We start from the raw sequence: 26773 nt of genomic DNA on the forward strand, positions 1-26773 counted from the left end.
TCGTCACAGCAGCCATGGAATGGAACTAACCCCCGTCCTCGGTGAATTCTTTAAGGTCCGGACCGCCTCGAGCCTCTCCACACCTTCTCTCGTGTTCCGAGGGACTCTTTCCAGAAAGGTCGCGTGTGTACACACCTCCGGAGGTGTCGGCTGATAAGGGGGTTGCGCACGATATGAATCTCTCCGTCCAGGGCAAATCCACGATCCCTCCTTTTTGTCTTCTCGCAGTCGGAAGTGGATGCCAAATCTAAGAAAGCGAATTTAAAGAAATGAAGTGAAACAAGTTAACGAAGTCGAAGTGATAATGTTTGTGTGCACGCGTCTACACACAGAGGATTGCAGAAGATCGCGGGACTGGTCATCAATCATGACGATGACCTTCGTCTCTTGCACTGGTAACGGAATTTCAGGAACCTCCCCCCCTCCTCCCCAGGATTTGCTAGTCTTTTTTTTTTACTTGCTTGCCTTTTTGAAAACGTGTACTCATCCATAGAGGGCGTAGCCATTTTGGTTCGTGTTCATGTTTACATTTTTTTTTATTCAAAAACGGTTTATGCGAAGAATGAAATGTATCGGAAATTTTAATTTTATTCTCTCCATCCCCTTCCCCCTTAGTAAGGATCCCCAGTGGAATTCGCATTTCGCGATATTTGTCGCAAGTAAGGTCCGGATAACAACAATGAAGTCTATTGGTGAAATGGAATTTGCAAAACTTTGACTTTATCATTTGGTAGGTGAAATAGTAAAGTCAGCGGGTACCACTTTTCAACAGGATTTGTCAATAAAATTTCGAACGTAATTTTAATGTTAGGAATAACTTCTTCTCCCTTCTACGTATTAGGCCTACTGGCCTGTTACAGAGCTGACTTGAGCTCTAGCCCCATGCCTCTCGGTACATCCCGTGGCTATAGCTCGTGTGTTCACGGGGCCGGTTTGTGGGAGGAAAAACCTCAGATGAAGTGGAGAAAAGAACCCTGCTGTCCACGCCCAAGACCGGCTAACTTGGTTATGTCTGAGAAAGATCCTTAAGTTCTTCACGTCGTCGACGGGAATCGAACCCAGGACACTCCTTTCCAAGGCATTCCTTGAAGTGAAACTCAAGTAATGATATCCTCAACGTTGGGGGGTTGGAATTGCAGGACTGACAGTCGCGATGTCAACAGACTGAGATACTTACAAGAGCCTTTCAAGGTGGTTTGAGTAAAGCTCTAAGTTCTGTTTGATTAATCACATTTATTCATGGTGCTGAGTGATACGCACGCACACACACACACACACACACACACACACACACACACACACACACACACACACACACACACACACACACACACACACACACACTCAAAACAGCCCCATCAATAAATAAAAAAACAAAGTTTGTAAAAGCTCTTTGATTTCCGGCTTATGCAAATAACCATTTTTGTTACCCAAATATCGGATTTCATAATTTTTCTGGGGTCCTAAACTGGAATCCTAATTTAGTAGCGCGTATATGACCCCATAGGGGACATTTCGCACCTGCTGTTGACTATTTCTTTATTGACTTGGTGTTCGACGCTGACGATGTCCTTCTTGGATGAAAATATCTTGAAGCTCCTTATATTGTCCCATTCTTCATTAACCCTACGATTAGCAACGGACGAGCCCTTTATTTGTGGCGGTTGGTGACTCAGATGACCTCTGTATTTCTTTTGTCGGCATCCAAGGTTATCTACTTGACCACGTGGATAAATCACGCGGACCTATCTGTTCGCTTGAGAAGGGGGGGGGGAAGTCTAAATAGGATCACAACGGCCGTCTGGATCACCGATGGTTACTTTTACTTCTAAATCCTCAACGCAGCCATAATTTTTTCTTCTCCGATAAATCTCAGTTGGTCGATTGCTAACGAATGCTGTTCATGGCTCTTTCTACCAACAGAGGGCGTCAGCATCTGCAGTCGCTTTCACTAGAGGCTCTTCTGCATTTGCTTTCTCGTTTTCTCAGGGCTTCGCAACGCCGATATCACGTGCGGTTCTCCTGCCCATCTGGGTGGAGAGTAGACAGCCGATCACTTGTAAGCGAACCGTCAGCGTTCGACGCAAGCGTTCGCTCCACTCGAGAGACACAGAGAATGTGAAATCCGTTCGCTAGAGGGCGCCACTTTGGAATCAGGTGATGCGAGTGGTGGCACGACGCTCGTGGTGGAAGGAACAGACGATCTCTGAACGCGAGGAGCTCCTGATGGGGCGTCCCCACCGGTACTCACAATTGTCGCACCGTCTTTGAACCCTTCGCCATGCCTCGCATCTACTAAAGGTCGGCGACGATACGAACTACGAGGACAGCCAACAAGTGCTCTCCGTGTTCCTGTGACGCACATCCCCATACAGGAGTTTAAGGTAAGAACGTCTTTAATGCATTCCTGGTGTTCTGTTTGTGTGCCGTGGAAGTATTCGATTGATTTCTAGGAACGAGAGAGACTGCGTTAAATACAGAGACTCATTGTTAACATGTTTATTCGTTTTTGTAAGCTTAACTGCGGTAGAAATGTGTCACCTGTCGGACACCGTAGTAGATTTATCAATGGATATTTTTACAGGATTGTTAGGTAACCATTTCGTTGTTGGTTGTTGCCATGGGTATATCATGGACGTAGTCACATTTCAACAATAAACTTTGAAACAATCGCGTGCTTATTGGTCGAGACTTTTCTCTGTTGCCTAGCAACCATTCTATTTCGTGTTGCTGGATGATTTCGCGAGCGAGCATTTGGCAGAAGGAAAAATTAATCGTTCTGGAAAGAACGAACTAAACAGAAGATGAAAGAAACAAAGCGAGGGATGTTGTTTTCATCTAGCTAAGAAAGAGGACTGTAATCATAAAGCGGAGAAGGAAATAAAAAGAGAAAATAGTAAAACATGACGTCAGTGGGCTTGTCGACACAGCAGGAATAGGATGAAAGAAAACGCGGCGTTGTACTTCATCAAAGACGCATTCAAGTGAGGAAGCCGTTTTCTGATGACCTTGCAGTCTGAAAAGCACTTCCTTCTGCCGTTGGGTGGCTACGGCGAGTGCATGCTTGCCGACACGCTTGTAAACAGCAAGAATCAACTGGGAGGAATGCCAGCGGACCAAATGAAAACATTGAGTGGCTGCGCTTATTCTGAGGAACGCATGCAATCAATTCTTGCTGTTTGCAGCCTGAGCAGCTCAATGGGATGCATTTCCAATGAAGTAGATGGCGCTGCAAGCAGCGGTTCTCTTCGTGATGAAGATGAATCTCATCCAAACGAAACAACGGGAGCCCCCTTCTTAATTCGGTGTAACAAGGGATGCTTGGGAAACACCCAAGGTGGTCAAATGTACGGAAGGAATGTGTGGCTGCACTGACTGCGCTATTTGACCCGAGGACCCCCACTAAATGCTACTCAGGGATCAAATGACGACATCCTGTCAGACTCTTCTACGGACTGCTTGTGCGGAACGCCCGCTTGAGTTTCACGCTCGTTTAACGTGAGACGGGAGTTCCGCTGTCCCCGCGTCCTTTCAAGGAGAAGTCGCATCCCAACAAGACGTGTCTGCATCGCGATTCGCTTTTTTCTTTCTTTCTTTCAGCTCATGTAACCCACTTCGTTCTCTTAACCCCGTGCGGGGGTCTTCTTTCTCAAGCTTGGCGGCGCATCTGTCCGTATGAACACGTGTCGACCTTCTCACGCATAAAGCAAATGTTCGTGGTGTCAAGAATTGCGTTGTTCCCCTTGTGCCACGCGCACACACTTTTTCGTTCTCCCAGGACCAGAAGGTCCTTTTCGTAAGGACTGTGATGATTCCTTTGGACTTTTTAAACTTGGAAAATGAAGGTGGGAAAAATTACTGTGAAGTTAGATTTAATTTAAATCGTGTTTTGTGCCTCCATTAAGATGACTTCATGCTAGTCGGTTCCCAACTCAATGAGAACTTGGAAAGTTTAAAATCTGCCGTAATTAAAATCGCTTCCTGGAAACCGATGACATGGAATTGCAATCCAAGCAAATAAGACTCAAAGACCTCGTGTTGGGTTTGCCTTTTTCGTGGGTTCTTCGTATTCTGGAAGAGATTCCACCTCGCGTCTTTCCAGTCCAAGTCCAAATGCGTTCGCACTCTCCAAGCCCTTTTACTTTGCTTTACATATGAGATGAGGAAGAGTCACGACACGACTGTGTTGCTGTTGCGTTTATTCTCTTTTAGAGCCGAAGCATCGCACGCGTATCGGCGTAATTAAAACGGTGAGACCAATGAGTGCTTTCAGCACAAATGCCTCAAATAAAATAAGAATGTACGCAGTTGTACGTAACGATCTCGACCCTGGTTATCGTGGTATTGCGCTATTTAAAAGACACGATCTCAAAAGATTCTTTACACTGATTGGCCTGTTTTCTTGTCGTTTGGATTGAGTTCGTCGTTACGATGCTAACCACGAACACTTCAAGCACAGTTTTGATCGTTTAGATTAAAGCTACCCAACCTGGAACACTTTACCGATGATTGTGATCTGAATAATGGATTACTAAAATCATTATTCAGAAACAAATTATAAGATTAGCGCATTTCGATTATTTACGTCCTAACAAACTCGTGAGAATTGGCCTCGCACAATTCTTAATAAATGATTCTAAGTAGCTGGTTCTGTGTGTCTGATGGGAATGGGCGGGTCGTTATCTTCTAATTATGCAATAAATGTCCAGGCTCCCTTATTTCATCTTCCCTTTTCTTTATATAGATTCAACAGTCTACTCAACGCAAATCCAATCCACATTTGTGCTGATGATGCCTGCACGCGACACTCTGCTATGTCATTTGACAAACCTTGTACTCCACATTTCCACAACCAGAATGTGGACGTCTACAATTTTAAATTTTAATCTCAAACTCTTCTTCAGTGGAGTTTGTATAACCATGTGGATCATCATAAATGGAGGGAAAATAGATGGCTCGTGATAGTACGCGTTGGATCTCACTTGCAATTACGTTATTTACCATTTTAATAAACTCGATCATAGATCGTATAATTTGTTTATATAAAAATCAAGGTCAAAGTAAACAGAGGGTACTCGTCGAGAGAAAAGTTGTCTGAGTTTTATTCCAAATCACTTCGGCAAGCAGCGGTCGACAAAGTGCTGCATTTATAGCTGTTAATTTCTTAAAAAGAGCCTCCGTAGCTCAGTCAGTATAGACAAAGCCGGAAAGACCTGGGTTCGATTCCCGTCAGTGACGTGAGAAACTTTTATCTGGTCTCTTTCGACTAAAGGTGAGTTAGCAGGTCTCATTCGGAGGTAGAGGGCTTTTTCACCCAGCAACTCGGGTTTTTCGTTCCCCGGAGGGAGGGAGGGAGAATGATGCCCACCACGATAGTTGCAATTCTCAGATAGAGAGAGCATGGAGGTTGTTCTGGAGAAAAGAAGTGGCAAGAGTGACCCTACGCAAGTGGTATTTTAGACCCCCCCTCTCAAGGGGATAAAAGTCGGACATCTCTGAAAGGCATGCGAGCAACAATGCAGTCTTCACCCGAGCATTACAGTCATCGTATGTTTCTTCGCTCGAGGGAGATCACCCCCTTATTTTTTTAACCTTTTCCTACCACAGGACAACCTTAGTTTGTTCAGAAATATTCTTTTTTTTCTGCTTTAGGGTTCTTCCCTTATCTGTTAGGCGCCTCCATTTTTTTCCCACTTGCTTGTTCCTCCCGACGCCAGATAGCATCTTAAGTGATGTATTAAGACAGGAAAGAAGGCCTCGTTCCAAGAACCCGCTGGAAATTCTCCCTCCAACAACAAGATAATTTTCTCCTTCCTATATTTATAAGCCACCACTTTTTTTTATTATTAAAATGTCGTAATTTGACTCCCTCCCAGGAACGCTTATCCCCTAAGCGTAGGAGCATCAAAGCTGGTCCGCTCCCTTCTTTAACCAAACATCTTTCAGATTTGTGCGGAAGAGTTTTGACAGCGTCGAAGTGAAGCTACGCCACCCACAACCCTCAGATCCCTACGATGCAGGCAGAGAGACAGCGCAATCCCTGTTTTCCGTCAGCCACTGGGGGGATATGACTCCCAGTGTGCGAAGGTTAACCAGCAGAAGCGAGAGAGAATCCAGCCAGAATAAAACATGACATTCACGTGGTTCCCTCCTCTACTTTCACGGGCTCACTCCCCCCACAGAATAGTTCTTGATTTCCTTCTTAAACTTTTGCCTCGGTGATTCTCCTCCACATATTTCGTCAAAATTATTCAATTCGCTTTGAAGCATTTTGAAACCCAAAAGGATATCTCGGAGGGCGCCTCATTCACGTTCAAAGGCTTCAGGATATCAATGCCAATAGTTGGAGAATATTTTTTGTGCGATTAACTTTATAATCTCAAAAAGAGGAGGTGAGGGTACTGTTTTAAATTAAGCTGATTTTCCATCCACAAGATGATCTTCATCTCACACCAGCCAATAAAACATGGGCTTCCACACAATTCGAATTACACCTGACCATGCCCTACTGGTTGGACAGTGAAGATGGCATCCGCTGTGTCATCCACGCCAATGCATTATTCTCAGCTTCCAACCCACTGCGTGTTTCGCAATTATCCAGCTTTGGGATACCTGTGAATAAGACGTGTCACACAATCTCAAGGCTTCGGGGATTTCTTGAGCGATAACATTAAGACATTTTAATTTCAATCAGAAAATATGAATCTGACTGCAGGCGTGACTTAATTTAGCTGTGTAAAACGCACCAGGATTTTTACCAGCCCATCGAGTCTCGTTAGGAGAATCATTCGCTCCATCTTTCGATGAACAGGCACCTGCACACGTCAGCATTTGTGAGCACTCCACAACAAGAGTCCACTCTGGACTTGTTTCAATAAAAAATAATCAGACCCCTGATGATAATTCCCATTATCGTTGAGTAGGTGGACAACACGATATTTGATCTTTGAATTTAGGTCAGCAGAAACGTGGATTCAAATCTGATAAAATGCGAGGTATGCTTCGCATGTAGACCTCCACCAGAATTTCTCCACCAACGTATCGTACAGTTTGTCGCAAAGATGAAACTTCAGCATTGGTGACAGACATCATCTCCCTGTGATGTACGGTCTGTCATCAGTCCTGGCTAAAGCTTTGACTCACATTCTTTCTCGGGGAAGACCAAAACAACGACCATAAGTTAAATGCAAATATTTATCATACTTTAGTAGGATAAATATTTGCATTTATTCGCACGAAAATCAGAATCGTGAAAGCAATGGTGTTCCCTGTGGTGCTGTATGAATGTGAAAGTTGGACCCTGAGAAAGAGTGAAAGAAGGAAGATAGATGCATTTGAATTAGGGGTTTGGAGACGCTTACTAAGAATACCATGGACTGCAAAGCAAACCAATAAATCAGTGATAGACAGAATAAAGCCAGATTGCTCCCTCGAAACTATGATCATCAAGCAAAAATTGTCATGTAATGGACATATCATGCGAGCAAATGACAGTCTGGAGAAGATGATGATGCCTTGCTAAAGTTGATGGAAGCGGGAGAAGAGGAAGACCAAGAATTAGATGGGTGGATGAAGTTAAAGAAGCAACAAAGATGTGACCAGTGACAGATCCGAACGGAGAGCGTATGTTCATAGAATCATCAGGAGTCGAAAGCGACTCGATGGAACCAACACACAGTGTGATAAATATTGACATTGGTTTTCGTCCCTAAACCCCAAACACATCGATAGTAGAACTCACGCCATTTTAGACAGTAATGTTTCATAACCACAAGATGGCGACAGTTGTCTGCCGCAACCTCTCCTCCCCAGATGCTAATTAAAATCACTTGTAATCTTGGACCGGCTATCTGTGGCTATGGGTGGACGCTAGCTGTCCACCAATCTTGAAACTTGAATGGCCTCGTTCACTCCCTTTGAGTAATAAAAGGACTGAGCGGTTTGTTCTTAAGTAAACTTTACACTCCAGTACCATTCGCAAGATTTGTTACTGCTGGATGCTAATTCTGCTTCATTTTTTCTTTTTCTTGCATTAAATTTTGTATGTAAATTGCGCGCATGATTTTGTGCAAAAACCTTCCTTTGAATCCTTCAAAATGAAATACACGAGCTTAGGAGAAAACGTCTTTCTTCCATCTACAAGATTTTAAGTCTTCACGAGAATGAAGCAATTCGTCAACACTTGCGACAAGTAATATGAGATTAATTTTGTCAAGTTGCAAGCAGAGGGCGCAGTCAGCTGTGTAGTGTTTCATTCGAGTAAGTTCCGTTCGAGGGAGAGCAAATCTAAAGGTTAACTCGAAGCAGAAAAAATTGCGTTGAAGATGGATCCGCTGGACCCAAAATGGCCGTTGGAGATCGAGAAATTCACGAAAGTCCTCCTGTCGCTTTCGGTCGACCTTTCAGCAGCGCAACGAACAGTCGTTCCTCCGACGTCACTGCGCCCGCTGTTCTTTACGGCCGTTTGATGCGTCTTGAGCGATGCTAATTGCAACTGCGTCGATTTCCTGAAAGCCGACACGACGGCAGAACCGGCTGGCGATAAGAACTTGACCTTCGCACTGCCACTGCTCCGTTTCATCGCGCTGAATGGGTTCTTTGATCGCGACAGGTCGGAAGCGAACATCTCGCGAACTCGGAGAACGCTGGCGACAGAAGGAATGGAAGTCGGGCCGCTGCTTTTTCACAAACACGTGCTCGTAAGTAAGCGACTCTGCCACTGACGAACGCGGTTTCTATTGAGGATGTGTCGTACGCTGCCCGACGCCGAGAACTAAAAGCACATTTCGAAAAACCACGGCGACGTTTCGATAACTTTAAAGCAACCTTCATCAGTTGTCACAAACTACAGAAGTTAATTTTTTTTTTTTTAGAACAGTGAAGTAAACTGCTGGGAAAGCACATTGCCAAGCTCCATCTGCTGGCGTAATGTGGAAATACAGGGTGTTCGGGATAAATTTGACAGTTTCGTAAGGAAAAAGAAAATCTTTGTATCTATTAAATTTAATGAATTGACAAAAAAACATTACAGGCAGAGTTAATTACAATACTATCAACAAGATTTACTCAAAATAACCACCATTAGCATCGATCACAGCTTCAATTCTGCTTCGGAACCTCGAACAAGCTGATGCTACAGTCTCCCTGGGAAGGGCCGCAAAAACTGTTTTAATTTTATCCATTAACTGGGCTTTTGTATTACTGGAAGTGCGATTGGTGTCTTTTTCAACTGCGCCCCATACAAAATAATCCATGGGGTTAAGGTCTGGGGAGTTTGGAGGCCAAACATTTGGACTGGTGAAGTCGTAGAAATTTTCAGACAACCATTTTTGACTTTTCCCAGAGGTGTGGCAAGGGGCCGAATCCTGCTGCCATACATACGGCCTACCATTAGCTACCCTTGTTATCCAGGGCTTGACTACAGTTAGCAACTCCACGAACAAAGCCCGAATTCCAATGCCAGGGTTCTTCAACACCTGTTCCTGCAGATTTGCGAGGAATTCTGCTGTACGAACGCAATCAGATCGTCTGCTAGGGATCTTTCTTCTTGCTACATCCTCGTAGTCACCATTGCAAGTCTCTAGTTCATACCTGATTGTTTTTACTGTATTCAGGGAGCATTGGGCAGCAGTCGTAATATCCTTATTTTGATGGCGGGCACGAATCATCATGATACAAGTTATTCTCTTCCATGATTCAGGTGGGTTCCAGCTATCCATCCTTTCTGACATCTTGTATATGAATGAAGAAGGGTCCAAACTTTTAAATGAAGAGAAGTGTGTGTTAATACATGTAACTTACGGAAAAATATAATTAATTATAAATATGTCAAATTTATCCCGAACACCCTGTACATATTTTCATTTTTGCACATCGCTACGTGCCAGTTGAATCCCAAGTGATATCCAAGCTCAAAATTTCGGTAACGAAAAAAGGAAAATGGGCGGCACTGTGGCGTACGCCTTCCATATTTCTTCCCATCAAATTACTATAATCATAGAAGTGTAACCATGGAAACAAGCGGAAAATAAACTCAAAGGAAATCCAGGCCCAACCCAGTGCGGCTATCACCAAGTGCCAGCATATTTGAATATTGCGTGTGAGTCGCAATTTTCTACCAAGACGAAAACAGAGTCGACGAAAAAGACACGAGGATGCCGCACAGACGAAGTATGCGCTTTGCAAGCCCTAGCATGACGTCACTGTGCATGTGTGTGTGGCCTTCATCGTGCATACAACGAAAGGTAAGCAGTGAACAAACAGAACTCAAATGATCCCACATAACAAAACAATGAAAGATTTAGTTCATATTATCGTCGCCAGGAGGAGATACAATCTGAATAAAACTCGATATGATTTTTAGTTCATAATTCTCTCCTTAAAAAATGCAGGGTCTGCTATAAATAATAAATAGTTTTTGAAGAAATAGCAACCTGGGAGTGTAAAATGCTGATGGAACTGACACTTAACAACCAACCAACCAACCTGGGACTTACTTTTAAGGAAAGTTGACGAAGTTCTTCTAGTCTGTAGCAACACCCTCCGTGTACCATTACCCTACTCTGGGGTGAGAAAATTGTGAATATTCGTTGATGTATCCCCTTAACCACTAACCATCGTATTTTGAAATCAGCAGTAGAAGTGAAAACGGAAAATGAAAGGCCACGCGCCTCTATCCTCTGTGGTACACTACATGAGTTTCGTCCTCCGATGATATCGCCACTCCGCTTATTTGGAGGTGAAAAGCTAAACACAATCTTCGGTGCCTTCAAAGTGACCCTTCAGAGAAGAGTCACTTCGAACTGTCGCTGTTCTTGCAAAATGGATTCTACGTGATGCCTTCAGGCATCATGGAGAGTCCTTCTTTCAGTTCGGATAGCCAATCTCACTTCAGCTCTTCAACCAGGTATGTCTGCATAGATATACATTACAAGAATGAAGTTGACAACTTTTTTATTTAATATCAATTCTGACAAGAGGTCTCAACATTCACAACACAAGAGAGAGAGAGAGAGAGAGAGAGAGAGAGAGAGAAACAGACTGACAGAGAGGGAATTTGTTGATGCTTTTCTTAAACCGACTGATGTGGCAATCTTTGTAGAAAAGAGCATGAAGAAAATGGATTCAAAGAACGGATGGATGGAATGAAAGAGGAGAATGAGAAGTTTGAAGCTCAGCTGTGTACGCATGCTCATTATGGATGTGAAGTGTTTGTTCCAGAGAAGGTAAGCGGTATAGATCAGCTCAAAAAAGAAAAGCCTGGTCTTCCCTGGAAATCTGAGTTTAATCATAAGAAGGGAAAGTGAAGAAAGATTCTTCTTACATTAAACAAGGCAGCATTGAGTTTACTGAAGAACGAAATTCACAACCCTACTACAGAATGATAAGGAGATTACTGCTTAGGAGGACAATGGCTATGGAAGATCTTAAAACGCGGATTATTTTCTTCCATTTCACGCTTGCCTGTGGAGCTCAGTGGACGTGGCGTTTGCACACCATAGCGCTTGACACGAAGAAAGACTTTGTTTCAAATCTAGTCGGCGAATAGAGGAAATTTTTCTAAGCCGTTTTTCGACCGGTTCCCGAGTTAGTCGATCTCTGGCACGGGCAAGCGGGTTTTCCTCTCCTCCCCGAAAACTCGAGGTTTTCGTCCCGTAAACTCAAGAAAATCAACCGTAGAACTCACATTATTTCAGACATTCGAAATACGAGTGTTAGGGTTAGGGACCACGAGATGGCGGCACTTGTTGAGCCATTCTCTTCGCTGCCGCTTAATTAGTGATATCCTTGGGCCAGCTATCTCCGATTGGATACCAATGGAGATTGAACTGCCCAATCAGTCTAGAATAGGATAGTTAATCCTTATTCCCATAGTCTCCCCTGTCTGGGGTGTTTTTCAGGCCGGTTTGCCTGTTTTGTGGGATAAAAAAAAAAACGAATTTCCCAGAGATAAAGCCTTTCTATCAATGTTCTCATAAATGTTATTCATATCGTGCACGTGTCCATCTGCTTGTCATCAGCAAAACTATGAATTGATAGGAGTTGATGGGAGGAAGTCATCAATATATAGCGTGGTCGAAAGTACACCGAACCCAGGAGGTTTCGGCATTGATAGAAAATATAGAAGAGGAGGAAAGTGCTGAATCACATAAAGGACAAGGGGGGAGGGACAACAACAAGAAGAGTGCAGCTTGGTAAGAAGACCTCGAATCCAGACGTGATCAAATCCTTGGAAATATCTCGGACTTGTCTGCAGTGCTTCCAAAAGAGAACTAAGCCTCCTGGTGCGTTCTTGTCCATTTCTCACCCTACCTGAGTAGCCTGTAGAATATGGATCGATCTTTAACCATTATTTAGTGTTAGTAAAATTTAGTCTGGTTTTATTATTAATCAAAGAAGAAACAAATCTTTTCAAACCCTCTCACCATTGACATGACACAGATAGTGTGGTATCGCCGTATATTTCTCTGGTGAACTTTAACTTCAAATTTTTCTTGTCACAGTCAAGTATTGGGTTCTCATCATTCAAGACACGAATGACTTTTTCTTTCGCTCAACGTCCTACTTACCCGTGAACAGCTGTTAACTCTATCCAAGTCACAAATCGCATTTTCTCACATCCTAGAGAAGAGGCTGTGAGGAAATTGAATCCTGTTTTTCCACTTTTGCAATGGTGTCTCTAAGAGCTTCCTAACACGACTCCACTCAGTATAATGATCCACCTCTCATCTCTGTACCCCGCAGTCCTTCATTCAGACTTTCAGTTTTTGTCAGCATTTTCTGAAATGTGTCCTTGCTTACTATTCACCAGCAATAGTTCCCCTACTCTCCGTTGAATCTGTTAAAACGTGCAGCAACTACTCCACCCTCTTCGTATCCAAGCTCACACAACCAATTTTTCTTCATCTTCATCCATTCCTTCTATCTTTTGGAATACCCTCCTCTCTTGAGCATCTCCCAAAAACTATAATTTGTAGGTCTTCAAATCCAATTTTATAAATGTTGTCCTTTCTCTTCAACCCATCCTCTGTATACCATACAGTTTATGACCATCTAAATCATGAATCAGAATACAACCATATAAACTAGAGTCGTATATTTAGTTCATACAGTTGTTGTTAGAGGGCGGTACAGTCTAGTAAACTTGTGACCCCGATTACCATCTTGAGAACTCTAATGTGCTGTTTTGTGTGTTTTGACGTCGTAACTTTTGATCCTCCACAGTGCGTTGTGTTCTTTTCGTGCCCGAGAAGGTCACAGAGTAAACGCGCTACTAAAATAGCTGCTTCCGTTTCCTGTGAGTGCTATTAAGATGTACGCGAGACCGCAAATCGATGAAGAGTGCGCCAAAGCCAATTACTTTCTCTCGGTGAGCGCCATTACTTTGAGAAATGACCCGGTCGCATGTGACAAGCCACCTCCAATACCGCAGCGGCAAATGAGCCATCAATTGTGGGACTACTCAGGTGCCGAAGATGGCGAATGGATGCGGGATTCTTTAGTCAAAAACGATTATAAAGAGCGCTAGTTGGCTTCTGCTTACTTGCGAAGGCTTTTTTTTTTTGTTGTTGTTGTTACGGGTGGAGGAAGCGATCATCAAAGAAAGAAGCAAACAGATTGCCTAAACGCCGTTGGACGTGTCTTTGTCGAAACTCCGGTGTGTGTGTGTGTGTTCGCAGCCATTGTGGACTACCCCATTGTGCAATCACAAGGACGGGATTTATTTACGAAAAAGGAATTTCCAATGAGCACTTTCCCGTGTTTACATCGGTGCTGTGACGTCACTCCCGGATTCTTTATCTGACTATTCAGGGCTACCTGACGATCCCGTACAAAAGGGGTAACCGTGCATTGTTGGCGCTCTCATAAACATCTTTTTTAATCTCTTTTACAACCTCTCAAATCGACAAAGGTTTTCAGTTGGTGGCGGAGCTGCATACAGCAGCGTTGAAAACAACCTTCTTTTGTCCTACCAGGAAGCAATGAATTTGTTTTCGCATTGAGTGTGCCTGTTAATCCTCCCATAACAGACTTCATTTATAATCTCGACTCCAAAGGTGGCTTTCTTCTAATTCAAAATGGCGGCTGTCTCTAAATAAAAGCACCACAGAATTCATTCTACTTTGTAAATTTGTGATGGGAAGTTTTTGTTCTTCCAGAATGCACTCGCGGCGGTTTACCCCTCCCCTCCCCCCAAAGGGGATGGAGACACTTAACTGTGTGTTGTCTTGTTACTCTTTTCCCTCTCATTGTTATCTGTCCTTGGAACTCGCTTCATTAGCCACACACTGTGTGTGTGTGTGTGTGTGTGTGTGTGTGTGTGTGTGTGTGTGTGTGTGTGTGTGTGTGTGTGTGTGTGTGTGTGTGGCGATTTTTTAAAGGTATTTAAAAAGGATTTATATATATTTATTTATTTATATAGTTCTGAACCTAGCTTATCTTCTCACCTAGAGAAGATAAGCCAGGTTCAGAACTATATAAATACGCAAGAACAAGATTCAAAGAAAGACTTATTATTTTTAAATAAAATTTATTCAGCTGGTATCCCCCCAATAGAATGGAAAAAAGCAATTGTGATTCCTATCTTTAAGAAAGGTAACAGAGATGACCCTAAAAACTACAGAGGGGTATCAGTATAAATTCCTGATACCTCTGTATCAAAATATACAGCAGAATCTTAAATAGCAAACTAATGAAATATTCCAAAAACTTTATTTTAGAAGTACAGAATGGATTTAGAAAAGGACGATCATGTATAGACCCGGCCTTTTGCCTAAAACTAATAATAGAGAAAAAGAAGAGAATACAATTTAGAAACACATATTGCATTTATTGACTTTGAAAAAGCATTTGATGAAGTTAAAAGAAACATATTATTTAACATATTAAAAGAAAGACAAATACCAAATAATATCCTAAAAGCTATCACAAGTATATATGAAAATAATCAAATACAAATAAGATTAAATCACGAGCTATTATATACGAGAGAGATAAACCAAGGGGTCTGACAGGGATGTCCCCTCTCAGCAACTCTTTTTAATATCTACTTAAATGAAATAATAATAAAATGGAGTAAAAATATACATCAAGGAATTAAACTTCTCCTACAGTGAACTTAAACACTCTCCTCTTTGCCGACGACCAAATAATAATTAAAAATTCTAAAGATAACTTACAGAAAGCTATTTTAAATCTAAATGAGATATCCAAAGATTATGGTATGATGATATCAACAGAAAATTCAAAAACTATGGCCTTTAAAGGACAAGATCCAGCAAGAACTAAAATAGTATTACATAACAAGATCTTAGAAGAGGTGAATTCATTTAACTATCTAGGATGAATGATCACTTATGAAAATAAAAAAGATATAAACGTAAAAATTGCAAAATATTTAAAAATGACAGGTTTAATTAACTCTATATTTAAACCAAACCTAGTTCATAAACAAACCAGGCTTAAAGTAGACAATACATTAGCCCTACCAGTCTTAATGTATGGAAGCAAAATCTGGACAATAAAACAAAAAGACAAACAAAGATTAGCAACAGCAGAAATGAAGTTTATGAGAAAAACTGCAAAGTATACCCTATTTGATCACAAAAGAAACGAAGATAATTATGAAAGAATTAAACCAAGAACCAGTAATAGAAAAAATTAAAAAATATAAACATAAATGGATGGAACACGTTCAAAGAATGAAAACAGAAAGATTACCAAAACAAGCCTTAAAGTACAAGCCATTAGGAAAAAGAAAACCAGGACGTCCTCTTAAACGATTCAACGATGACTTCTAAGGCCGGAACAGGCCACGCTAGGCCTAAATCCTTGATAATGATGATGATTTAAAGAGGAAAGCTTCTACGACTGCCATCGATCCATTTTATTCGGTGACTTCAACCCATCGATTTCACTGAGTGAGAGGATCGCACGTGCAGTCCAATACCCCTCAATTCCAACACAAAACTTATCGGAATAAGAGAAATGCTCCGAGCAACAGAAATCCAATTCCCCCCCCCCTTCGTTCTCAAATCAGGCTTTGTGCACATCACATCATATTTAGTGCGTGCTTTTTTATCCAGGTGGCACTACGTGTTTCTCACGAAGGTATTAATTCGATACGATGTGATCATTTTATTTTTAAATAAATAAAATGATTTCAATGAGGATCGACCCCTGCGGCGTCAATCCTCATTGAAAGCGTGCGGCACTAGTTGGAAGCCATCGGTTATAATTCTGACCTATTTTAAACATTATCAAATGCATTACATTCAGTCCTCCTGAAGCTTGATAGCAGGCACATCTTCTGATTAATGTCATATATGTGATGCATCAACGTAGTGACATCTGTTGTTAGAAAAACGAAGCTCACATTCGCTGTGCAATGCACGCAGCCACTCGAAATACGTTAAGCTGTTGCTGTGTGTCTTTCGGAGCAGCCCCATCTTATCTCCTCCCCCGTCTCTCCTCTCTCACGCTCCCGTCCTTAGCCGTGATTTGACACTCTTAATCTTCGACAGTAGGAAGGATCGCTCCCGTTATAGAGCAGGATGAGGGTGATGAGGATGTCGCGTCATTATCTAAATGGGGAAGCAGATCATTGTCGTTCCTTCCTAAGTGCCGCTAATTTGGCTGTTCGCTGTCGGTCTTCCCGCACTCCCACGAGCCCTCCGGCAGCGCTGGTGAGTAATAACCCCCCTAGAACACACTTGAGAATTCGTCCGAGCGAAAGTGAAGATGGGAAGCGTTGATAGCAATGAGAATGGCGTTAATGTTGGAGAGCTTTGTCGTCGGTGATGAATTAAGCAGCCTCCAGTGCAGCAGCTGTCGCTCTCTCTGAGTGCGTGCTAAAGATGGGCTTGTCCGTTCGACCGATAACGCCAGATTTCAGTTCTGTTTACTGAAAATAAAAACAAAACTCCAGCACAAAATCTTCTTGTGCATAGTTCATTGTATGGCTACGCAGGGGTACGATCTTCCCCTAACTCGGGGAGAGACATCCGAGGGTGTTAAAACGAAGGAACGAATGCATAAGAATAAAAAGATTACCCTCCGCTTCACACTGTATGTTAAGTGCAGCATCTGTGGTGCTTTATGTGAATGGAAGGGGGGGGGGGGGTCCAGTGAGGATTGAACTGAGTCACTAGAACACAAAAGAAATTCGATCTCTTCCCCACTCATTCTTGTCGCCGTCCTTTAGTGCGTCATTCTCACTTCATGACCTTGAATTGCCGACCTTCACTGGTTGCTTCCAGCGTGTCCTTGGAGAACTTCCTGAAGATATTCAAGTAGCACTTCCGTCTTGAGCAAACAACTCATGCATCACAAAAGGATTAAAATCTACTGTTGTCTCAAAACACTCTCTTTCTTACAACTAAGATGACAACAAGTGGCTCATAAAATCCTTTAAAACTTACAGTAGAAGCGAGTTCACACTGACTGTGCATCTCTGATGGCGGTCTCTCTGTTGTCATAGTAACAGAACAGTGAAAATGAGTGTTGTCAAGTTACGACCCGGAACCTGAATTTTAAACACATCGTTGGAGGCTAAGTGAACATCAATAAAAAATCGAATGAACAGGAAGTGATCCGTGTTTACACATGCGCAGTATTGGGATATTCACACACTCGGAAATGATCGGAGTGTTGCTCTTTCCCTTTATCTTTAGACCGGCTCTCAGATCGAGGTGAAAATCGTGATGAACCAATTGGGTTTCGTGACCGCATAAGACAATGGGCAAGTCAGAATTGCACCTGCTTGTGTCGAGCAGGTGTTTCACGAAACACCTGCTGAAAAGGTCAAAGGGGTCAGTTGCGGAAGGGTCATTCCGATCTCGTATACTTAAACAAATGCTATAAATTACCAATGGTAATCCCATCTCCCCCCACCCCCAAGAAATCTATTCCCTCTGTGATTATGACGTCACATTTTCATGCGTTCGAATTTCTTCATGTTTAATACCAAAGATGTAAAGCGTTTAAAACCAAAAAACATTTCTGATGAGCTTATTATAATACACATGCCGGCCAATGAATTACAAACCTTTATGCAGATGTATGCTCACGTGCGTCACTACGTGTCCTTGGTAACCTGATGATCCAGTGCATTGTTGCTGCGCAATGGAAAAAACTGATGATCTTTCGGAGTCCGATAATGGGCTTACTGCGGGTGTCCTGACTTGAGCCACTGGTTTGAAAACAGTAGAACTGACTGCTTCCTCAACAGGTGAGATATCCCGCGTGTTTAATCAATTGAAAAAGCACCCACTTTGCTTGTCTAAGAGGCGTAACTGTGTCCTAAAACAGTCCAGGAACGAGATCGCCGTTGTATGAGAAGCCTTGCACGGATAAACAGAACAGAAACAGGCGGTGGCGTCTGTAGCAATTGATTGAAGCATTTAATGAAGGCTGTCCCCAGTAACTGAATTAAGCGCAGGTGAAGAAGATCAGGATTGGTTGTTCTACGGTTAGAACAACCAATTCTACGGTTGTGTCAGGGATACCGTGACTGGACATCGGAAACTTGGAAAAAATGAGTCAGAGTACACCAAAGGTAGGCAGAGAGTTTAGAGGAGGGTCCCCTGATATTGCTGGAGAGTTGAGTGTCCTCCACGTAATATCTGTTGCCCATCAAGTCCATCCTGCAATGTTGGATTCTTATCTAGCAAGTGAGGGTTGTTTCATGGACGACAATGCTACTTTCCCTCGTGCAAGAATTGTTCAGCGACTCCCATTAACTTGCCTGGGCAGCACAAAGATGGGATGGGAAGCCCACTGAGAATGTATCAGACATTTTAGAAAAACAGATTCGAGACCAAAGTCCTCTTCCGTGAAATCTGAGCCAGTCAAAGAAGTGTCTGCCGAACACTTGGTATGTCGTAGATGTAGATGCAACCCAACACCTTGTGGAATCTTTGACCAACCGCATATTCGGGCTAAAGGAGGTCCAACACGGTATTAAATAAAAGTTTCTAATTTAGTGGCCGGTGGATACTCCTCCTTGTGTAAGTCAGGAGTTAATAAAAACGCGGAAACATCACTCTGATATCTTCGAATTTTAATACAAAACAGAATGATGAGGAAGTGAACTGTGGAAGTAAAATTTGCTTCCGCACCTGCAGGCCAACTAGAAAAGGAACTTTTTTCCTGAAGTCGGCGACCACGAGATGGCGAAATTTAACCGTGATCTCTGCCCTTAAGCCTAGGTTCATTGATAGCTTCGAGCTCACTCTCATTGATGGTTTAAGAGTGTAGACTCGGTGTCCTCCTTTTCCCGAATGTTTGTTAGGAGTTCCGTTCTGGAGAAATAAAAGGAGCTTTACTTTATTTCATAATTTTGAAATTAGTTCTACAGCTTTTGGGGTAGTTTTCCTTTCTGTTATGTCAAGCCCACCCCTAAACGGCTCTAAATCTACAGGACTGAGTACCACAAATGGACGAGACAATATGGAAACTCGCAGCAGTTTCCATATTATCAAAACATTTATTAACAATACATTGTATTAATATCTTTTTTTTTTCTTTAGTGATCTGTACACACATTTCTAGAACTTCAGCCCAATGAATACACTACGCTGTATCATCTTCATCACACACACACACACTCATGGTTCACAGTTCAAATCCATCTTCATTGAGCATCATTTTACTCCCATCAATGTTCATCTCTTCTTGCACTTTCTGTGTTAATCTAACGGCTTAATTTAGTATAATGCTTTTTGAAAAATGACACAATATGAAATGAAAGCCATCCTTCATGTTTATCGAGTTCCAAATAATGGATGCAAGGCATTAATTACTTTGTAAATTTATAATTTGAGTCAAGATCTTTAATCTTACAATTTCACAGATTAATTCCAATCAATGTTGTCAGGTTCATCTGATATTGAACATTTATTTACAATAATAATATTCTTAAATTGTACATATTTGGTCTGGTGTATTAAAATAAAGAACTTTTATTATTAAAAGACCAGAAGATAAATGATAAAATATACAAAGAGCCAACAAGTTTCACTAGCCACTGTCTAGCATTTTCAAGGCTGAACTGGTGTGGAAACAAATGCATTAAGTTACATTTCAAACATACTTTAGTAACTGTTAGGCCGTTACATTCGATCATTCTGTTTGAAGGCGTGCATGTGTTCGAAAGCTTCAGTCAGAATCCCGTACATGACCGCCTGTTGTGTAGTTTTTTGCATATTGTAGTTCTGTTGAACTGAGAGAGAGATGATGAGATTTTTCCATATGTCTTTAAGAACTTTTATTATTGCCTGTGCGTAGTACCACAGCTGCTTCTTTTAAAGTTCTGCCGGCTGTAGTCATTCTCGATGTAAGGCATAGAACTGTGTTTCCAATCTATAACGTGATTTGATGTTGAGAAATGATCTGCTAAACCAGATGTGATGATTCTATTATGACTGACATCCCCCACGTGTTCCTTCTGTCTTATTTCAAAACTTCTAGAAGTCTGACCAACGTAAGAAAGGCCACACGTGCATGGAATTTCATATACTCCAGGACATTTGAAGAAAGGTACCTCATCTTTAGGGGATCCTAAGATTTGTCTGATCGTGGTAGTTGGTTTAAAAACCACTCTGATGTTATGAGCTTTTAACATTCTCGCCAATTTTGTGGAAAATGAATTAATATATGGAATTACAGCTGTGGACACATATTGGGGCACCGTAACACGTTGTTGGTAAACAAATGGCTATTTAAAGAGTTAGAAGGGTATCCAGGGTATCATTCTTAAAGACATATGGAAAAATCTCATCATCTCTCTCAGTTCGAAAGAATTACAATATGCAAAAAACTACACAACACGTGGCCATGTGTTGTGTAGTTTTACTATACCGGATTCTGACTGAAGCTTTCGAACACATGCACGCCTTCAAACAGAATGATCAAATGTAACGGCCTAACAGTTACTAAAGTGTATGTTTGAAATGTAACTCAATGCATTTGTTTTCACACCATTTCAGCCTTGAAAATGCTAGACAGTGGCTAGTGAAACTTGTTGGCTCTTTGTATATTTTATCATTTATCTTCTGGTCTTTTAATAATAAAAGTTCTTTATTTAAAATGATGTTCTCTAATCCTTTTTTTTTTTTCAATAGAAGTCTTTTTTAAACTTTTGAAATTCGACAGGCATCCGTTCTCTACTCCCACTATCGTCGAGGTTGAATGCATTCCCACAGCTTGCTAGATAAGAGGCGATATTAATAATTCTAATTATATATCAACTCTACACCTAAAAAAGACCTCCGACAGAGGTCGCTTCTTCTTTTATCGAAAATGTGCTTCTTCCGTCCAAGTGAAACTCATCCAGACAATCCATTTATTCTGTTCAAAACTTCGAGTAAAGTAGCGCCCTCTGTTCCCCCCCCCTCAACTAAAGGGAGGAATTGTTTAAAACTTTCGGTCTAAACGCACGCTCTCAGTGTGTCGCTTTCCCTCACGTGTATTTATTTAAATCCCCAGAGAGTGTCAGTCGGTGATGAAGTGGGAGTGTCATAAATCACGAGGAGCTGACACACTTTGATAAGCGACGTTTATCTTCCTTCTTTCCTATTTGCGGCGAAGCCCCTCCCGCTTGTGGGCATATTAATCACCTCTCCCCCCCCCCCTCATGAAGCCTTCTGCGTTCCTCCAACTGTTGTGCGCTGCAGTTCTGTGACTTCCTTTTTCTCTGCCACACTTGGAACCTCCGACAAATCCAACGTTACCGCTAGATGATGTGGCCGATAAGCGCCATCTAGCGGCACTCTCATTTTTGTTTTGTTTCTTTTGTGTCGAATGCGAAAACCGATTAGTCGTTACCAAGGTGAGAGAAGTCGCCTCCTCGGCGAACTTCGGTTACCATGGCAACTGCACCCATTCCAATTTCTCGAAGCTATCGAAAGTTTTTGCGCCGAATCGACACCCGATGACCTTGTTGTCCTATTTGTTCGGGAGTATCGGTTTGTTGCATTTGTTGAGCGCTCTTTTAACCAAACGTTTTGTGCGGTAGATGTCACCGCACGCGAACGCAGGAGCCCGTGCATTGTGGGTAAAAATGTAAACCGTGGAAATTTCCCGAGAGTCGCGATTTAAGGGTTCTCGGATTGCTGTTGTCATGACAACCGTGGGTGGTGGTGCACGCTCAAAGGAGCGTTATGACGTGGGGAGTTTCCCCAAAGTTGGTGCTAAATGGGGTAATAATTCAACACATGTTTGGTGAAAGTTTTCGCAGTTAGTCGATTTCGTGCGGAGAAGTTTGAGTGCGACCCCCACTGCGAATGCTTACGATCACTGCTCTGTTCACCTTCAGTCAAGAGCGAAGCAAAAAATAAAATAAAAAAAATAATGACTGGCGTCATAGGCGCACTCAGCCTGCAGGGTTGTGACACTTCATCGGAACAATCTCAAACGAAAGCGAGATGAAGGCTTGAAAGTGAAATTGTTTTGCTTTTTAATTCATCGACTTCTTTCATTGGTCGTATGTGACAGTCGTGACTTCGTTGAAGATCATTTTGGATGTTTGTGTTACTTCAGTCTCATAAAAAAGTACACCAAGAATTACTTCTTAGTAATGAGTGAATTTTAAAAGTAACTACTTTATAACTGACACCATTCTGTTTAATAATTAGTGTGCCTTTGTAGTTGCTGCTGTTGCTCGAGTTTCAGAGGAAGATGCTTCCTCTGAAAGAAGTTTAGCATTCTGAACAAATTAATTTATCTGCTACCAACTTTTATTCCCTATAGAGAGTAGGACAGGCTGTGTTTTAGCCCTAACTAACTTTCTTGAGACTGAGTGGTAGTCAGTCTTCCCCTTTTGCCATTCAGGAAGGTGGTCCAACACTATCAATGATTATAAACGGCATCCGGGGAAGAGAACACGGCAGACAGCTACCGCCATCTTGTGATCCCTAACCCTAAAACTATATTATTGTCTAAAAAGTGAATTATATGATAGATTTTCTTTATTTAAGGATTAAAATCCGTACTTGCTGGATTAAAAATTCTACTTGTCCATGTGAGAGATCGACAAACTTCGGAGGGGTCGAAGAAATACTTAAAATATAGTGGTTTCCATAAATTAAGGAAGGGATGAAGAGACAAATCACCGATAACTCAAAAAACTGGACGATGAATTTTTTTATAATTCTGTGAAAATCAATATGATATGAGATGTGACAGAAACAGCCATAAAAATTGTAAATGAATAGTTTTAATCAGTAACAAATGAGTTCATTAAGGCAAGGGTCAAAAACAAAAGCCAAAATGAGATTGTCAACTTGAAAGAAGTGCTACAAATGATAACATAATCAATAGTGATGGTTGTTTTCAGCAATGCAAGTGATGATTGAACGTAAAAAAAAGTAATACTATAAATACGAACATAATACTACTTGAAACATGGTATCGCCACTTGAACAGTAATGCACAGACCGATATTTTGAGAAAAAAACTTATGATAATAAACAGGAGAAGGAAATATGAGGAACTGTACAGTATGTGTTAGCAAAGGCCTTAACCCTAATGGTTACTAGAAAAATTACGCTTAGGCTATACAGTCACTGCAAAATCAAACGACTGCGTCTATGAGGGCTCACGTACCATGGTATATACTTGTCATAATCTATTAGAGTCATAATTAGACACGTAGTATTCTAGTGATCTCTTATGATACACGTTTGAAATAAATATGAACATTATTTAGTCCCATGAGGTAGTCTCTCAATCTTTTTCTGAATGCTGAGGTTATACATTTTACCCTCATTTGGGAGTTTATTGGCTGCTTGTTGCCAGGTGTTCAAAGGATTTCTGAAAAATTCTTTGTTTGCCTTGGACAAACTAGTTTCTAGTTTCCGTGTCAGCAAGTTCCGACCATACCGTAAATCACAGTCTACATTATATGCCGAAAAACTTTCTTTCTTTTGTAAAATATACAACCATAGAGACAGAGTTTCTGTAATGGCAAAGAGATCGTTTGCTGAATGTACGAAGTCAGCGGTGGTTATAGCTTTAATTATTCTGTTTTGTATTCTTATTAATGGAAGAAGGTTGTTGTAACAATCTCCACCCCAACAGGTGGTGTATATATTGCACAAATTTGTGCAACATAAAACATTCTGTTAATTACGAACCTTCATTGATTTTTTTTTCTTTTTTCGCTAAGCTACAGTTACAGTTTTGGATATCACATTTCCTTTCATGCCATTTTATGGTTATATTGTGGTCTAGCTTATCTGTTGATACGAAGTATCTCGTTTTATCTGTATTAATTTTAAGACCATTATTGCTAAACCGCGTATTTAGTTTCAACATATCATGGTTAATCCGATTTTCTAGATCCTTGAGGGTCGTTTCCTTGTATACTAATGTCGTGTCGTCAGCAAACGATATCATTTTGCTAAAAAGTCTGTACTCAAGGAGATTCCTGATATCTTCAATATGATTACGGCCAGGAGACCCAGCTGGCCAGTCCATATGTACGAGAGTCTCTTCTTGAAAATATTGGCCCACGAGCTTCTTGATGAAGAAGAGCATTATCGTCTTGTACGATAAATATCTCGCCCAAAACGAACACAGAGGTCGAAAACCTCATCTGTATAAGTTGCTGCATTCATGGTTTCGCTAGGAAGCACATACAAATCGATGCCTCCACCCAAAGAGATGAGTCCCATCCCACGGCCTCCAGCATAAGCGTCCATTTCACAGGTATTAGGGGGATGATGACGTGTCCCTGATTCTCTCCAGATGAGAGCAAATCTAGTATCGCTTTGTAGAGCAAATTGGTATTCGTTTGTAAACAACATCTACCCCCCCCCCCCCATTGGTCTTGTATCCAGCTGATGTGAAGCCGGGCCCATTTCACTCCTGTGGGGGTGCGTATAGGGACAAGTAGACTACCGGTCGCTTAGCATACAGACCACCTTTGTGAAACCTTCTGCGCACGATGGCGGCTGACACCAATGCTGTAGCCGACTCGAGGTCAGATCGTAGCTGATTTAGGATCATTTTGATTCGATTGTGCTAAAACTGTCACGTGGTCTCTTAATAACTTAAGAGACACAATTGTGTTCCAAATTAGGTCGACATCTGTTGAACTGTGCAACGCGTAGAAATTTCTGGTGTGTGCGCGCGCGCGCGCGCGCGTGTGTGTGTGTGTGTGTGTGTGTGTGTGTGTGTGTGTGTGTGTGTGTGTGCGTGTGTGTGTGTGTGTGTGTGTGTGTGCGTGCGCGCGTGTGTCAAATGAATGAGAAGAAAGCTTTATAGTCTAATTTGAAAAAATAATAACTAAATTTAATTATTTGAATTTGGCAGACGATATCCTATCAAATTCCAAAGAGGCAGATCGATGGTGTTGAACTTAGAATCCTATTTACAGGAAATTTACTGGTCTTCTTTACGTCGAGTTGTCGAAGTGACTCGTAGGAAGATTACTTGATTTAAGAGGCACTGCCAAGTGACCTTTTGATAAAGCTCCCTCCCTTATCCACTTCCCTCGAAGTTTTCTGCACTTTTTCACCCGTGCTCGAATCTTCAAAGGCTTCTGGTGATTTGAGAAAGCAGCGAGATTTCTGACAATGGATTAAGCTCTTGTGTTTCCATTTCGTTGCAGGTTCTCTAGATCCTGCACCAAATCGCCCATCAGCGGAATCCAGGCAGAGTGCACAAAGAGTACATGCGCGTCCGAACCACTGCAAGACGGGATCCAAAAGGTCAAGTGACGTGCGTTAGATTTTGTGGCGAACTACGAAATCACGCATTAGGGTAAACTTGCAAACAACGCACGCGATTCCTTCGCGGTCTGGAAGGTTGCGATAACTCGGCGAACGCAATCTGGCACCGTCAGTGAGTTCGTTGTCCGACGGGTCGTCGCACGTGACGCGTGTTAGCCGCACGAAACAGCAACGCTCCAGCACCCCCGATATGGGAATTAATGTAGTGTTCATGTAGCGAGAGGCGGCTGCACTCTGTCGTCAGCGGAGCCCTTTTAATTAGCGCATGTTACTCCGGTCAGGGCAGAAAGCGAACACAAATCCCGCTGGAAATCCACGGTCGTTCCGCAGAGAGCAGCACGGGTCGACAACAGGAATCAGACAGATCTCGAGCGTGACCAGGCAACACGATTAAACAACTTCATAAAATTATTTCAAAGAGTCCCACATAACGCCACCAGATGTCGCCAACCGATCAGTCAACAGTTGGTGAGAAGGGAAGATACACCAGCGAACGGAAAAATCTTCAAGTCAATAATCACACGACACGAAGAAAAACTCACGAGTGTGCGCGCTTTTTCATGTCCAAGTATTGTTTGCTGAATGGCAAGCATCCTCTCGACAAGGCTGAACACGAGATCAGAACGTAAATCCGAATCAACAAGCTTCAAAGGTCGAAAACAGCGCCCTCTTTTGTGTGATAGCAGCATCATACGGCGATCTTGTGTTGAAGAAAACTGCGAATGGATGGTGGGGTTCACCCGAAAATAATTTTGAAATCCTAAATGATTAAACGTAGGCGTCGGTCGACCAAACCCTCTCTTGTGGATTGAGAGAGAGAGAGAGAGAGACGAGCTCAACATCATCCCTGACGTCATCCTGGGAGTGTGATGTCTCAGCGCGAGATTAAAGTGTCTGGCAGAGACTAATTGCCCTCGCCGGAGTGCTGGAGGCGCAGATAGTTCCTAATCGCCTCTCCCGAAGTATTAATGGAACAAGTGGATGGACCCAAAAATAAACTCTTCCGCGCAGGCAAGATAAGGACAATATTTTTTTCTGTC

The 26773-nt window shown here is 42.1% G+C and overlaps 1 protein-coding gene across 1 annotated transcript in view; it reads left to right on the forward strand.

The window, feature by feature from the left end:
• The first annotated feature begins 2043 nt into the window (after positions 1 to 2043).
• LOC150099148 (chondroitin sulfate N-acetylgalactosaminyltransferase 2-like) overlaps positions 2044 to 26773 on the forward strand; it is a 44746-nt gene continuing 20016 nt past the window's right edge. Inside the window, exon 1 of the mRNA XM_090403631.1 lies at positions 2044 to 2384. The gene's annotated coding sequence lies outside the window, so the exon portion shown is untranslated. The remainder of the gene's footprint in view (positions 2385 to 26773) is intronic.

This window comes from Typopeltis vanoorti, chromosome 14, assembly GCF_054136105.1.
Source record: "Typopeltis vanoorti isolate ZY-2024b chromosome 14, IOZ_Tvanoo_1.0, whole genome shotgun sequence".
In the NCBI taxonomy this organism is placed as follows: Eukaryota; Metazoa; Arthropoda; class Arachnida; order Uropygi; family Thelyphonidae; genus Typopeltis; species Typopeltis vanoorti.